Source organism: Prenolepis imparis, unplaced genomic scaffold (assembly GCF_030444845.1).
Source record: "Prenolepis imparis isolate NDT839.2.m4 unplaced genomic scaffold, iyPreImpa1.0 SCAF_6, whole genome shotgun sequence".
In the NCBI taxonomy this organism is placed as follows: Eukaryota; Metazoa; Arthropoda; class Insecta; order Hymenoptera; family Formicidae; genus Prenolepis; species Prenolepis imparis.
This window is the reverse complement of record NW_028141164.1, coordinates 10,419,561-10,432,674: the sequence shown is the minus strand read 5'-3', so window position 1 is coordinate 10,432,674 and position 13,114 is coordinate 10,419,561. Positions and strand designations below refer to the sequence as shown.

The 13,114-nt window shown below is 39.1% G+C and overlaps 1 long non-coding RNA gene across 2 annotated transcripts in view; it reads right to left on the bottom strand.

Moving 5' to 3' along the window:
• LOC145937981 (uncharacterized) overlaps nt 1–13,114 on the bottom strand; it is a 422,282-nt gene that overhangs the window by 378,784 nt on the left and 30,384 nt on the right. The window contains exons 1-2 of one of the 2 annotated variants that reach the window (XR_014425657.1): nt 10,767–12,696; nt 5,768–5,947 (exon numbers count right to left, since the gene is read on the bottom strand). This is a non-coding gene — a long non-coding RNA (uncharacterized LOC145937981). Of the gene's footprint in view, nt 1–5,767; nt 5,948–10,766; nt 12,697–13,114 lie in introns of those variants that run through there. The other variant, XR_014425656.1, reaches the window with a different exon arrangement.

Below are 13,114 nucleotides of genomic sequence, written 5' to 3'. Positions count from 1 at the left end.
GTAACATGAAATCGATAAGGAGAGAGGATAGTTCTGTAAAAAAGTACGTAGTTCCGGTGACAATTCACTGTCTTCTCGAGACGTGTTTATTGCGCAATTAAAAGTACTCATCCCGGATCTTTCTCTCGCGTATAGAGACATCGAAATTTTATTAGACATTTTTTTCGCAGTCATCGATGGAGCTTCAAAAATTTCGTTCATGTTTATTTAAGTGCAGCGAATTCCGTATCGCGATGCAAGTCCGATACACTCGATAATGACATGCGTTCGTAAAAGAAACAATTATTAATTATTCATATTTAATGACATAATTTAATTCATCCACATTCGATTCGAAATTTCGCTTACGTTTCCGTTCTAAGAATTTTAAACTATGTTTGTCTACTTTATTATGCAAACACGATAATTCCGTTTGTCATTAGAATGCATTTTGTGTCACACTTTTGTCCGTCATATCGTAAATTCGCCGATCGCATTTTTATTAAAGCGATAAGCACACGATGATTATTTGAACTCGGTGAATACTTAACAAAACAATTTCACGGTATTCGGACGAGCTTAAAATATCGTTGCAGCAAACACGTCGCGCTCAATGCACCGTCCATCGGCGAAATACCATCGAACGATCCCCTCGGTCGAAAGAGCCCATAAAGCGCGCACCGTTGAATCGCAAACGGTTCAACCATCGGCTCTCATCTGTACTCGTATACGTGGTCGAGCACTCGTCACCACATTTTTCCGTCTCAAACGTCCTCATCGAGATCGCGGCCGAACGCATCGAAGAGTTGTGGCCTGACGTTCGAAATTGAAAACTATTTCAATCGAGCGTTGCGATACGCCAAACGCGGTCACGCGACCGGAAGCGATCGATTTTCAGCGCATCGCGTATAAATTAAAAAAAAACTAGAACCTAAGCTGAGACTAGCTATAATCGTCGACACCGATTTAATTCGGTCGAGTTAGTTATATTGCATATCGTGGTGATATTTAAATGAATTGCGTTAAAATAGCCGAGATAGAGAGAAATAAAACTTCAGCCCCGAGATTAACCGGTATAAATAAAAATCATGATCGTTAAATCGTGAGATGAGAGATACGAGAAATAGGCGAAAAATGAAAAAATGAGAGAAGGACGAGGCAATAAGGGCGATTAAGCAAATATCTGATTTTCCTTCTCTCTTGACTATGCAATCATAAATGCGTTGCATTACATCTCGTTTTATTCGACCGATTCGTCTTTTATGTTGGCTACCGCAATTCGCGTCGAAAGTGCAGAAACGTGGTTCGAATCGATCAAAGCGTATGGATAGTACATATATATCGGTACAAGCGGATATATAAATCATGGATACTTGATGGTGGGTGGCTTTTTGAAGGTTGTTATGTTAGACGGGAGAAAGACAGAAAGGGAGAAAGTGAAAGATTATGTCTGTCACGGAATTATCGAGTGATGAATAACGACATCGTACAGTTATATATTTTTAAAAATCGTAAAATGTTCAACGAGCTTGATAGACAATTTAATTATAAACAAGGATTGCAAGCAACGTATTAATGAATCATAAATGTATTTTGACAATAACATATATATTCTATAAGCGATAATTGTAAGAACTTTGTATGTTTTTTTTAAATAAAAAAAATATATATGCAAATGTTATATAATATTATAGAAAAATAGCAGTATAAAGCAATATAAAAAACTGCGTGTTTGTACGTTTGCGAAAAGAAAACTGCGATGAATGGAAGAAAGAAGGAAAAATAATCTATATCGCGCAAACGGAGATTTATATCTCTAAAATTCAATATCTCTTGGAATAAATTTTGAATACAGGCAGCGCGACCCCGCAATACAGTGCGGAAAATCACACCATCAGCCAAGGTGCAATTTTCAATCATCGACCGCCGTTATACGAGCGACACGTGGTCCATGCACTTGTCGGCGAACTCTTGGCCGAATACGGCAAAGCCACAGAGACACGACGCGACGTGTCGCGGAAGATGGTGAAGGAATGAAGTCGATCTTTCCCCGATTTACGACGAATAAAACTGCACTCGGTATGTTTCGACGAGGGGGAGGCAAACGTACACTTTTTCCGCGCGTGTGTACATATACAGATATCAACACGCGTATCTCCGCAATAGTATACTATCTTCACCTCAGTCTACATGAATAATGCGTGCGGATGGTAGAAGTCGATCGTCGAGAGAGTCAATTTCCTCGAACGAAGACATCGGAAAGAGAGACGTCCCCGGATTTTTCGCCGAGGACATCTTTCATCACGATTTCCTCTTATCTTCGCGATCGCGTTCAAAAGGACCGAGGACGATTTCGCGAATAGCAGTTTTTTCGTTAAACCAAAAAAAATCCTACTGAATTATAAACTCACAACCATATGTTATATGACCACCTTTCCCTCCTTTCTCTCTCTTTCATTTCCCAAGGTATATCTTCTCGAGGTCGATTACGCGGATCTGAATTTGTCGTGCGGAAAACGGGGATACATTGGTCTGGGCGATTCGCTCTCGATTTCCTGATTCCTACGTTATCGATCTCCATGCTTGTACGCATTCTTATCGAACCACCGGCATTCGCGAAAATACGAGGCAAACGTGGCTGTATGAACTACGTCGCGTACGAGTGAACCGAAGTTTATTGGAGAACTAGATCAAAGGCGGAAAGTGCGTAACATTATTATTCTTATCATATGCGACATAACTGCAAATATATATTTAAGATATTCTGAAATGTATCTGCCGCATAATTTGTAGAAAACAAGAAAGCCAGAAAAGCGTCATCGTAAATAAAATATAAGACGACTATTTTTATAGCATCAGCTGCATTATAAATAACTCAATGTTCTCTCGATGAAATCGAGAATTGATAAATATCAGATGCTAAAATAAGAAACTTTATTGTATATATCCCACAGATGTATGGACAAATTATGAGAGACGCGCGCATCGATAAACACGTGTGTATGTACATATATGTAGGTGTACGCGATAAAACCCGGACGACAATGCTCGACATTCGATCTCGCGCCGTCGACGAATTGGTTTTTGTTAAACTCTCTCTCTCGTTCTCTCCTCCTCGCTGTCGCGTCTTTCCTCTTTCGCTGCATTAGTCAACCGACGAAACTCGAGAATAGATCGATCTTCGCTTATCGACGTCGAGACGGGTTTAATGCTTGTAAAATTCCGTCGCGCGTTCGGCACTTTTGACACGTTTACTACGTCTATATTGACAGACAGCTGTGCATGCATGCGCGATTACGCTTCGCCAAACTTGATGCACTTGACCCTCGCCGCGAAACGCGGACGGATAAAAATCGATTTCGATGCTTCGACTTAACCGATGTACATTTATAATGCTCGACCGCGGAGAGAATCGCTCGCGGCGATGCACGTATACCTCGAAGCCGATAGGGGCGTGAACACACGACGTTTCTCCATTGGGTTTTCAATTTCGTCTCGCTTTCTCTCCCGCATCCTACCAAAAATGAAAAACAAAGGGGCAGAAAAAAGAAATGCAAATATGCACGCACATAACGTAAAGCGAATATATTCTGATTCTGGATAAGAAACGCGGTATACTCTGTATATTCGCTGTATAATAATTAATATACTCTTTTAAATTAGATAGATTTTTCTAAATTTGATAAGTGGTAGAAGTTTAAGAAGAATGTGGAGATTTGATAATTTCTTTGGAATATCTCGAAGAGAATTTTAGTAGTAGCTTACAGTTCTGATTTCACGAAACGAATGATTATCAAAGAGAAAACAAGAGACAAAACAGTTGAAATATCAACCTCGGAGTTTCATTTAGACGAGACTTTGTTAGAAAATCGCGTTATTCGATACAATTAACTCTACGCTCAAATATAGTCTCTTTTCGAGAACCGTATACTGAATTTGAGCGTGTTTCTCTCTGAATAAAATATACTTTATATTTTTCAGTTGTTTCAAAGATTCTCTCTGTGAGATAAAATACATGCGTTTATTCCCTTTTTGAGTTAATATCACCGGCAAAATAATATATTGTCACCAGACAGAATGTACTAGCTAATATAAGAATTATTGAAAGTACGAGAAAAGACCATTAAATATGTATAAAATAAAATTTACATTATTGGTCTGTCACGTAAAAGTTTATCAAGTATAAAAATGCGTTTCAACATTAAAAAGTAAAATCAATATTTAAATGATGTAATATCTTTTAACGATATAAATATAAAAAGCAAGAGAACGATTACATATTTAATAGAATGGTGCAAAGAACGTTCAATATTCGAATATAATATTTTATTTTGTCTACTGTAGCCATTCTTGCCATTGAAACAAATTTTAATGTACGACAAAAGAATTAATACTTTTTATTAACTTGTCAATTGTAATAGAATTGTCAATTCTAATGGAATAGAATGTTAGAAATAGTATGCTATATGCTATGTACGAATGAAAATACTCGGTATAGTAACAGTAAACGGGTTACATTGATCGGATATATATATAGCGATTACTATAGTCGTGAATATAAAAAAAAGCTGCAACTGAAGTTGTCGACCTGTATGAAGTACTTTGAAGCAACTTGACTTCGATAGAATTAAACGTGTAAAAACGATATATCATTATAATACATAATATTCTTATTTATATTTATATATCCTATTTTTACTTTATATTCTATTTTTAGCTAATCATTCATATTAGGCGCGAGTTAAAAATGCCTGTACCATATTTAGTATTAAATTTGTCGCACGTCAAAGTGAATATAATACGCATCGAATCGAGAACGAAGCCAAAGAACAAACAGTAAGAACGGTTGTGCAATACATCTGTATAAACCATGAAACTTGATCTTCGTGCGCAAGAGATAGGCGTTATACTACCCGTGGAATGTTTCAACGTGGAAACGCGGTCGTCTTCCACCCGGAACAAGGACATTCACGGTAATATCTCGGATAAGATTAAACGGAGCTTGCATTCTTTGAGGATAATGTTTTGCAGAACGAAAATACGCCCTCGCTAACGAAACGCGACGGTCGTGATAAACGTAACTGCGCGCATGGTATTTTCGTGTACTCGGACCGTGAAATCGCGATACGTACGTACCTACTATAGTCTCCGTTTACTCGAAAACTCTCTCTAATTATCGTACGTCCGGAGTTTTAGCGTCATTTTCACGGAACGCCTATGCATATTCATAATCTCCGTGATAACGTAGCGCTCTCTCGATTAACGCGCGAAAAAATTATATTTTTGGTATATAGGAGAGAAATCTCCTCGTGTCGAAAGATAAGAGGAAAATCGCCGAACGCGAAAAACCGCCGAGATTCGCGCAAATCTAGGCGCATGCATCGAAAATGCACAATGTCAGGAATATTAGGTTCTCTTTCGCATCATTGTTTACGTCACTATCGACTACAATCACGCAGCGTGATAAGGGTCATCGTATAAGGATGTTGCAATTCCTGCGTGTACATATTTAAAGAGAGTCTTACTGCTCCCTCCCCCCCCCGTTTCTTACGACGAAACAAAGAAGGAACCTGGCATCCGCCCACGAAGACTGGATATGCACGTATATACTTGCTCGTAAAGTAGCATGTTCCGCGGTGTTTCTAAAGCGTCCGTGTTGGACGGCGCCGCAAAGATTAGTTCGCAAGACGCGAAAGCGTCCGATGTGATAAAAGATAATTATACGGAAGGAAGAAGATGCGGCAAGAGAGAGATGAAGCAGGAAAAAGACAAAAGTACTGTGACTTACATTGGATTGGTGGAGTTCCAGTAGATGTCCGGCAGGCGGGAACAGGTGGCCTCCCGAGGGAAGGCCTCCATCACGGCCAACAGAAGAAGAAAGAGGATGAACCACGGCATGATGTCGAGCTGAATCTTGAGGCCGTTTGCGTACCGCTTCCAGGAGAAAAATGTGTGTTCTGTCGGTCACCTGCAACACAGATCCGCAAGACGGATTATGATTAACGAACTGTATGACATTTTCCGCTGTAGCTTGGTGAAACAAAAATAAATTATTATTTATATTCATGCGCGTCATACATAAATATTTTGTCAACAATATTTCAGAGTTTCATGGAGATCATGTAGTCTTTTATTTAACTATCGCGAATGGAATGATATATCTACTTTAAGCTGGCTCCAACGGGATCGATAGTCACCATTTCCGCTTTTTAATAAACAGTCCTATGGTAGCAAAAATAATTTGTTTTGTTGCGAAAACACGGCGTTCTTTCGATTTTGCTTTCGAAATAAATTGCGTTGTTTAAATAAAGACATAAAGTTCACGTGTAATTAGAATCCGGGAAATTTAAACTAATTAATGATTCAGGAAAGACTTATTCCTCGATTATCTGGCAGGAGCATAGAAGATTCTTGTGTGTCAGTGATAAAAGAAAAGTAAAAAAGCTAGTAAACTTGTACAATCGTAACGAAGAATTCCGGACTTAATTTGCACGCTCGTCTTTTTTAGGAGAATGTTAACCTCCACTTAATAATGCGTTTCACAGGATGAAAGCTAGATTTTATCTAGTTTTCTTAAATTTTCTTTCGCACGTGGTCTGATATTTTAAAACTATACATCGTGTAATATTACAGCTATGCTCAAATAGCGCATCCTTATCGATAATTGAAGACGGTAGAAATATCGTTAAGACAGCCTTTCATACGTAAAAAGTACGTACAATAAGAAGACGATATCTTTGAAAAACTGATTAGAATATATAGAAAATAAGTATAACATAAAGAGATCAAAAATACACGAACGAAAGGCTATCTTCTACATGCAGTATATTGTGTTATCAATCTGAAAATTATATGTATCATATAAACTTATGATAATTATGTATTATATAATCTTATATAAGTTGAGATTTTGTTTTATAATACAGTACAGCAGTTATGTCAGAAGTAATACAACATTTAATATAAAAACAATATATAAAAAATATACAAAAATAAAAAGAATAATTAATTCTTCACGTTTATTTGTTTATATTGGCTAATTGTTCGAGCTCATTCATTTCATCTAGATTCCAGTTTATGGGAATATGTGCAAATATCGGAAAAAATAACGAATACACATGTAAACGTCAAGTAAAAAGTAAAAGAAGAACACGTGTATGATAGAAATTGATAGTTGATACGCAAATTGATAGATCATATGATGATCTAATGCATTCCGCGCAGTCTTCAACTTATGAAAGAAAAATTTCAATAGATTTATCGACCATGTTGAAATGAAAATAGCGAAAGTACAAAGGAAAAGAGAAAGAAAAGTTATAAAAGACGGAAAAACAGCGATAAAATTTCGATATAAAAGTAGTCTGCGAAATGGACCGAAATGGTCGATAAACCGTATATAAGAGCAAAATAAAATCACTAACTAGCTAAAGCAGCGCCAGTAAACGATAATGTGAGTGTTGGGATGCAGTTATTGTGAGGCTGATCACACGTCTGATCTAACCACGACAATCCGCGGTAAAGCAGTCAACTGTCACCGCGCGCGGCTTTTACTTCTTTTTTACATTAACCGCGCTCAATTTAGTCCCCGTTTACCTGTCCTTCCGGCCAATATCCTCGAGATAAAAAGTATCGGCGAGGCGCGAGATCGTGTTACCCATAAGCGGGACAATTCGAGGAAACCGAATATCAACCATAAATCTCACGGAAAATGAACCGCTCGAATTTTAACATAAAAAATCAAAATAAAATAACAAGTTTTTAAAATAATATTCGCATATAATGCTCATTTTAAAGAGAATCTCTTAATATCCTAAAAACAGATTTTTTCTCTACATATTATATTTTACATTATTTAAAATAATATATTTCTCTACATATTATTTTAAAATAAAATAATATAATATATAGAGAAAAAATCTATTTTCAGAATATTAAGAGATTTTCTACTTCAAAATATTATTTTACTATAATGTGAAAAACAAACAATTCGAATTAAATTAATTCAAATTTCGTATGCATCTTTGTTGTACTGTATTAATAGACTGTTAAATCATACAATCGAACGCGTAAAAATAATTTAGCAATATCGTCTCTCTCTAATGTCTCCTTTCCTTTATATTCTCGCACAAATGACTTGAGAAATGAATTCTATACCCTTCGAAGGAGAGAAGAGAGCTATGCAGCGCGAGCCAGTGTACTTTGTCCTTCGCTGCATAGCAAACGGACCCCCATGGAGCCAATCTTGTTTCATACAGTCACCTGCTTTCAGGGCCGCAACACGCGCGATCTCGGAAGCGACGCGAAACGTGTTCACGCGAGAGACACTCGTTTATGAGACGAGGCGGAAGGGAAACGAGAGTGAAATGTGCGGCGCGCGGCGTGTCCGAGAGGTGGCAGCCGGAATAAAACATAAAACAGTGTATATCCGTTGAAGAAGAGGGCCATTAAAGGGCCACCAAGTTGTTGGATAGCCTCGCGCTCTGTCCTGTCAGCAGCGGAGCAGGTTGATCCTCTCGTCTTCCTCACCCTCTACCTTAACCCAGACGATATCCCTTTCCGCAGGTCGCCTCCTTTCCGTTCTCACCGTTTTGCTCTTCTACTCATGCCCTTTCTATTTTCCCTTCGACGTACTCGCCACGGAGCAACGCGCTCGACGAGTTTCGACTTCGCTTTCAATTTGCTGCACCGCTTGGCAAAATCGTGGATCCCCCGCAGCGATGCGAATTTGTGTTTTAATTGAAACCGAAAGTCATCCGTTAAAGCGCGAACGACAGTATGGCCAAACGTGATAAATCGTTCGAAACGTTTCCGGAGTTCCTCATTACGAATCGTAGTCTGCGTGTTGTGCGAAAAAAAAAACGGTGGCGTGTGCAATCACTCTTCCTCGTGTCTTGCGTATCGACACGAAGAGAGGATTCATGAATAAAAGTCAATCTGGTATATTGGATTAATTGCGATTCACGCGGAACTCTGTTCATTCATTGATAAGTTGCCGGATCTCCATGAGATTACATATACTTTCGTCGGGAATCTGTACTCGCAATTAGCTGTCTCAGGCTTTAATTAAGTCGCACTCGTAATTACACACGCTCGCCCGGAAAGTCTATCTCTAACTTCTTCGACTCGATGATAGTCGTAAATAAATGCGAAAGGCAAAGCCTCATTAAATCGTACATCTTAGCATAGTTTTTGAAATAAAAAACAATACTCTATTTTTAAAAAATTGAAAAATAATAATTTTTAAAAATTACAAATGTATAGAGAGAAAAATTAAATTGGGACAATGTAAAACAAAATGGAATAATGCAAATAATTCCACAATATAATTATAAGCACTGTATATATATATATATATATATATATATATATATATATATATATATCACCGTCGTGCATAATTAAATTATTGATATAAGTGATATCAGAAAGTAAATTATCCCTAATACTGCTTCATTAAATCGCACACATTAGTTAATTTTTGAAATAAAACACAATACTCTATTAAAAATTACAAATTTATATAAATTAAAAATTAAATTGAGATAATATAAAAAAATTAAGTAATGCAAATAATTCTACAATATAATTATAAGCATGTGCATAATTAAATTATTGATAAAATGTAAATGACGTCAAGAAAATAAATTATCTCTAATACCAATAACTGTTTTTACTACTTTATCACAGAATAAGATAAAGTGCCCTAAGTTATGCAATAACTGCAATCTGTGCAAATTTATTGCTCCCATAATAGGTGCCAGATTATCCCGCAAACTACGAAGCTTGTTTCGCGTCCGAAAGTTTCAATCCCGACGTATTCCCAAAAATACAAGGTAATGAATGGCAACGCGCGATTTGTTATGAATGAAGCCGGGTATAAATACGCCACGTGCACGTGTATGTTTACGCGTAACGCATTTCTACGCACGAATCGTCATGATCGCCGAATGACATTAGGCCAATATCGAACTTGGCTATGGCGAGTTTGTTGGAAATATTAATTGAACAAAAAATTTTAGGTGCCTACAAAAATTTTTAACTGCTTCTCTACCGATCAATCATTAGACAATTCTGTCTAAAATCGTACAACCACGTTAATATCAATATGTAATATTTTAAATATTTTTAATAATTATAATATTTTAAAATTGCATATAACTGTAAATTTTAGAATTGTACATATAATTGTATATATATTTCTTGGGAGAGAATACTGTTAAAAACAATATTCGAACGTAAATAATATAAATGTCAGCACGCGATAGGCTGTCAAAAAAATAGTCAAAAATTTAGAGAATAAAAAAAATAAAGAAAAAATTTTTAAAAGCAAAACAATTGTTTGATGGTTTAACGTGAATGATTCGTGAATTTCGTTTGTGTACACACTGCCCTCGAATATACTGTCTACCAAATATCGTTCCAACCACAGATGATAGAGGCCAAAATAATAAAAATTCAGGATGTTTGTTGCAATGCCCAGTGTTTACGAAACACGATATTCAACATTAAAAGATTCCAGTGAATTATACTTTAAAAAGTCTGCATGCCGAAGATATATAACGAAAGCTTATTTGTTTCGCTTGATTCAAATTTAATATTAACGAAAAAATCTGCATTCTACGCGATTTAATTAAAAATCGCGACAATTAATCTCACGTCAAAATTCCGAGGAAAAAATCAAGAAATTAAAAATATGTTCTCAGATGAAAGGACATTTGGCACAGCGGGGCACCCTGTTTAACAGCTTTATCCGTAATATACGAGATACGTAAATAAATATTACTCACTTGTTCCAAGTGACCGAGGAGACGGCGTGTGCACTTTCGTCACGTGAGCACCGCCCGGGGTTTATCCTTCCCGGAACGAGCGTATGGAGGCTGCCGGCGCGACGCGACCGCGTAATCCGGAATAAATCGCGGAGAGGACGAGAGAGATATCGCGCGTTACTCAGGGTTCGAAGGAGCGCGGTGCACCGATAATTCGCCGGTGCCTCGAGATATTACGTCACTGCTTTCGCGCGCGAAAAGCACACGTGATATCGCTCGCTCGCGAGAAATTCACGCACCGTATTATCCCGAAATTATCGCGAAAAAAAAAACGCGGAGACTCGACAGCGAGATCGATATATCGAAGTCGCGACGTTATCGTTACGCGAAGACGAAATCGATGTATGTCACGGCAGCCTCTTTTTTTCTCACGCACTGCAACCGGAAGCGTAATTGCGATGCACACAAGACGACGCCCGGTTCTATCTCGATATCTCACTTGTGTCGTTGGCCTCTCCTTTTCTCACTTGGAATTCGCGAAGCAACACTAAACACACGCGAAAATATGTCACGCAGGGTGGCCAAGCACACTCGAGGAAGGAAATTCGCGACGAGAGAGAAATTCACTTCACTTCGCACGCTCGATGTTAGGTTACTCGCGTTTGATCGCCGATAGATCTCTTATCTCCGTAATTGTTTCGAGAAAACACGCGCGCTATGTAACACCACTTTGAACGATTATCTCTTTTCAACGATTGAACAATTGTCGCGAGCACAATGTTTGACTATCTCCGAACGCGATCGAGTGCCGACTATTTCTACGCAATGAATCGCGGCGATTCACGACGAGTCGCCAACTTCGCGTTGCTTCTTCGCAGCGCGTGCACACTTTCTTTTGATAGTCCGAAATCGCGAAACTGACTACGATATCGCGAGACCGACGACGAGCGAGCTTTGTTCACGATACTCTCAAGATTCACGCACGATGTGCACGCACCGAAGTCGCAAATAAAACTGAAGTCGAGACAGTGTTTTGGCGATCTTCGTGAAGATCGAGCGAACCGAAATCTGATATCGTGCACACGTGCCGACGATTTAGAAAAATCGAAACTCTGGAAACTTAATACACCTCGGAATCGAAGACTAAACAACCGGAGCGATAAGGTTTTTTGTGCGAGCTCGACTCTCGACCGAATTCAGGCACACGTGCACCCCGTGTTGTATTTCTTTCTCAAGATTTTTCGAAAGATATCTTTATTACACGCAATACTTTAACAGCCGAAAGTACGATTACGATTATTTTCTTTCCGCAGCACTCGATTTGAAATCCAATTGTCGCGTTTACAGCAAAGGGAAAATCTTTGCACGCATATACACACACACGCGAACCACCGCACTGAATTTTTCTTCCTCGATATTTGCATACGTCAGCGATATATATCGATGCGAAGAATCGATCGTCGATCGGGTCGATGTTTTCTTAAAGGAGATGGCACGAATCACTACGTATCACACTACCAACGGTTTTTGTTTTGCTCTTACACCACTGTCTCTCCTTCTTACTCCTCCTGTCAATTGTTGTCTTTCTCTCTCTCTCTCTCTCCTACTGCTATCAAAAACACGCGAGACTTGCACTGTCAATCACGACCGAAATTAATCGAACGACTCGATCGAACGAGTGAGTTTCGCGACTAGAGCGAATTTACAACTCCGTGGAATTATCTTCACTCCGGAAACGAACGAGTATACATTTATATTCAAGAGATCGCGATCTTTCTCTCTCGTGTAACTTATTTTTCCTCGCTCTCACTCGCTATTCTTCTCGATCGCGTGCGACGCGCGTGTCTTTACTACTTTACTCTCTCAATTTTCTTTTTTTTTATTTACGGAAATCGCGTGGGTTCGTTCAATCGCGGTCCCGTTCCGTGGCTGCTCGCTCGTCCGTTGGCGGGCTTCGAATGACGAGCTGCGATCGCTCCCCACGCAATGCTCCGGCTCTCTCACTCCTTCTCCCTCGTGCCTCGCGCTCTCTCTCTCTCGATCGCGCCGGCTCTCCCTCTCCGTTGCGCCCCTAGTCCTGTTTCTCTCTCTCTCTTTCGCTCTCTCCCCTTTCGCGCGCGCGCGCGGCTTTGCAGCGCACTCACATTATCTCGCTCTCTTTACCGGATGGACTGCGCGCGCGCGACAGAGAGAGAAAGAAAAACAGAGAGAGAGACATCCGGCGCGCGATAGCCGGCTTGTCGAGAGAGACAGAGACCGAAACAACGTGCGCAAGCGCCAAGAATACGTATATACTTTACCGGGGTGCTATCTACGAGGCGGTAAAAGCACCCCCCGCGAACGCACACTTCCGCGAGGAGAAGGAAGAA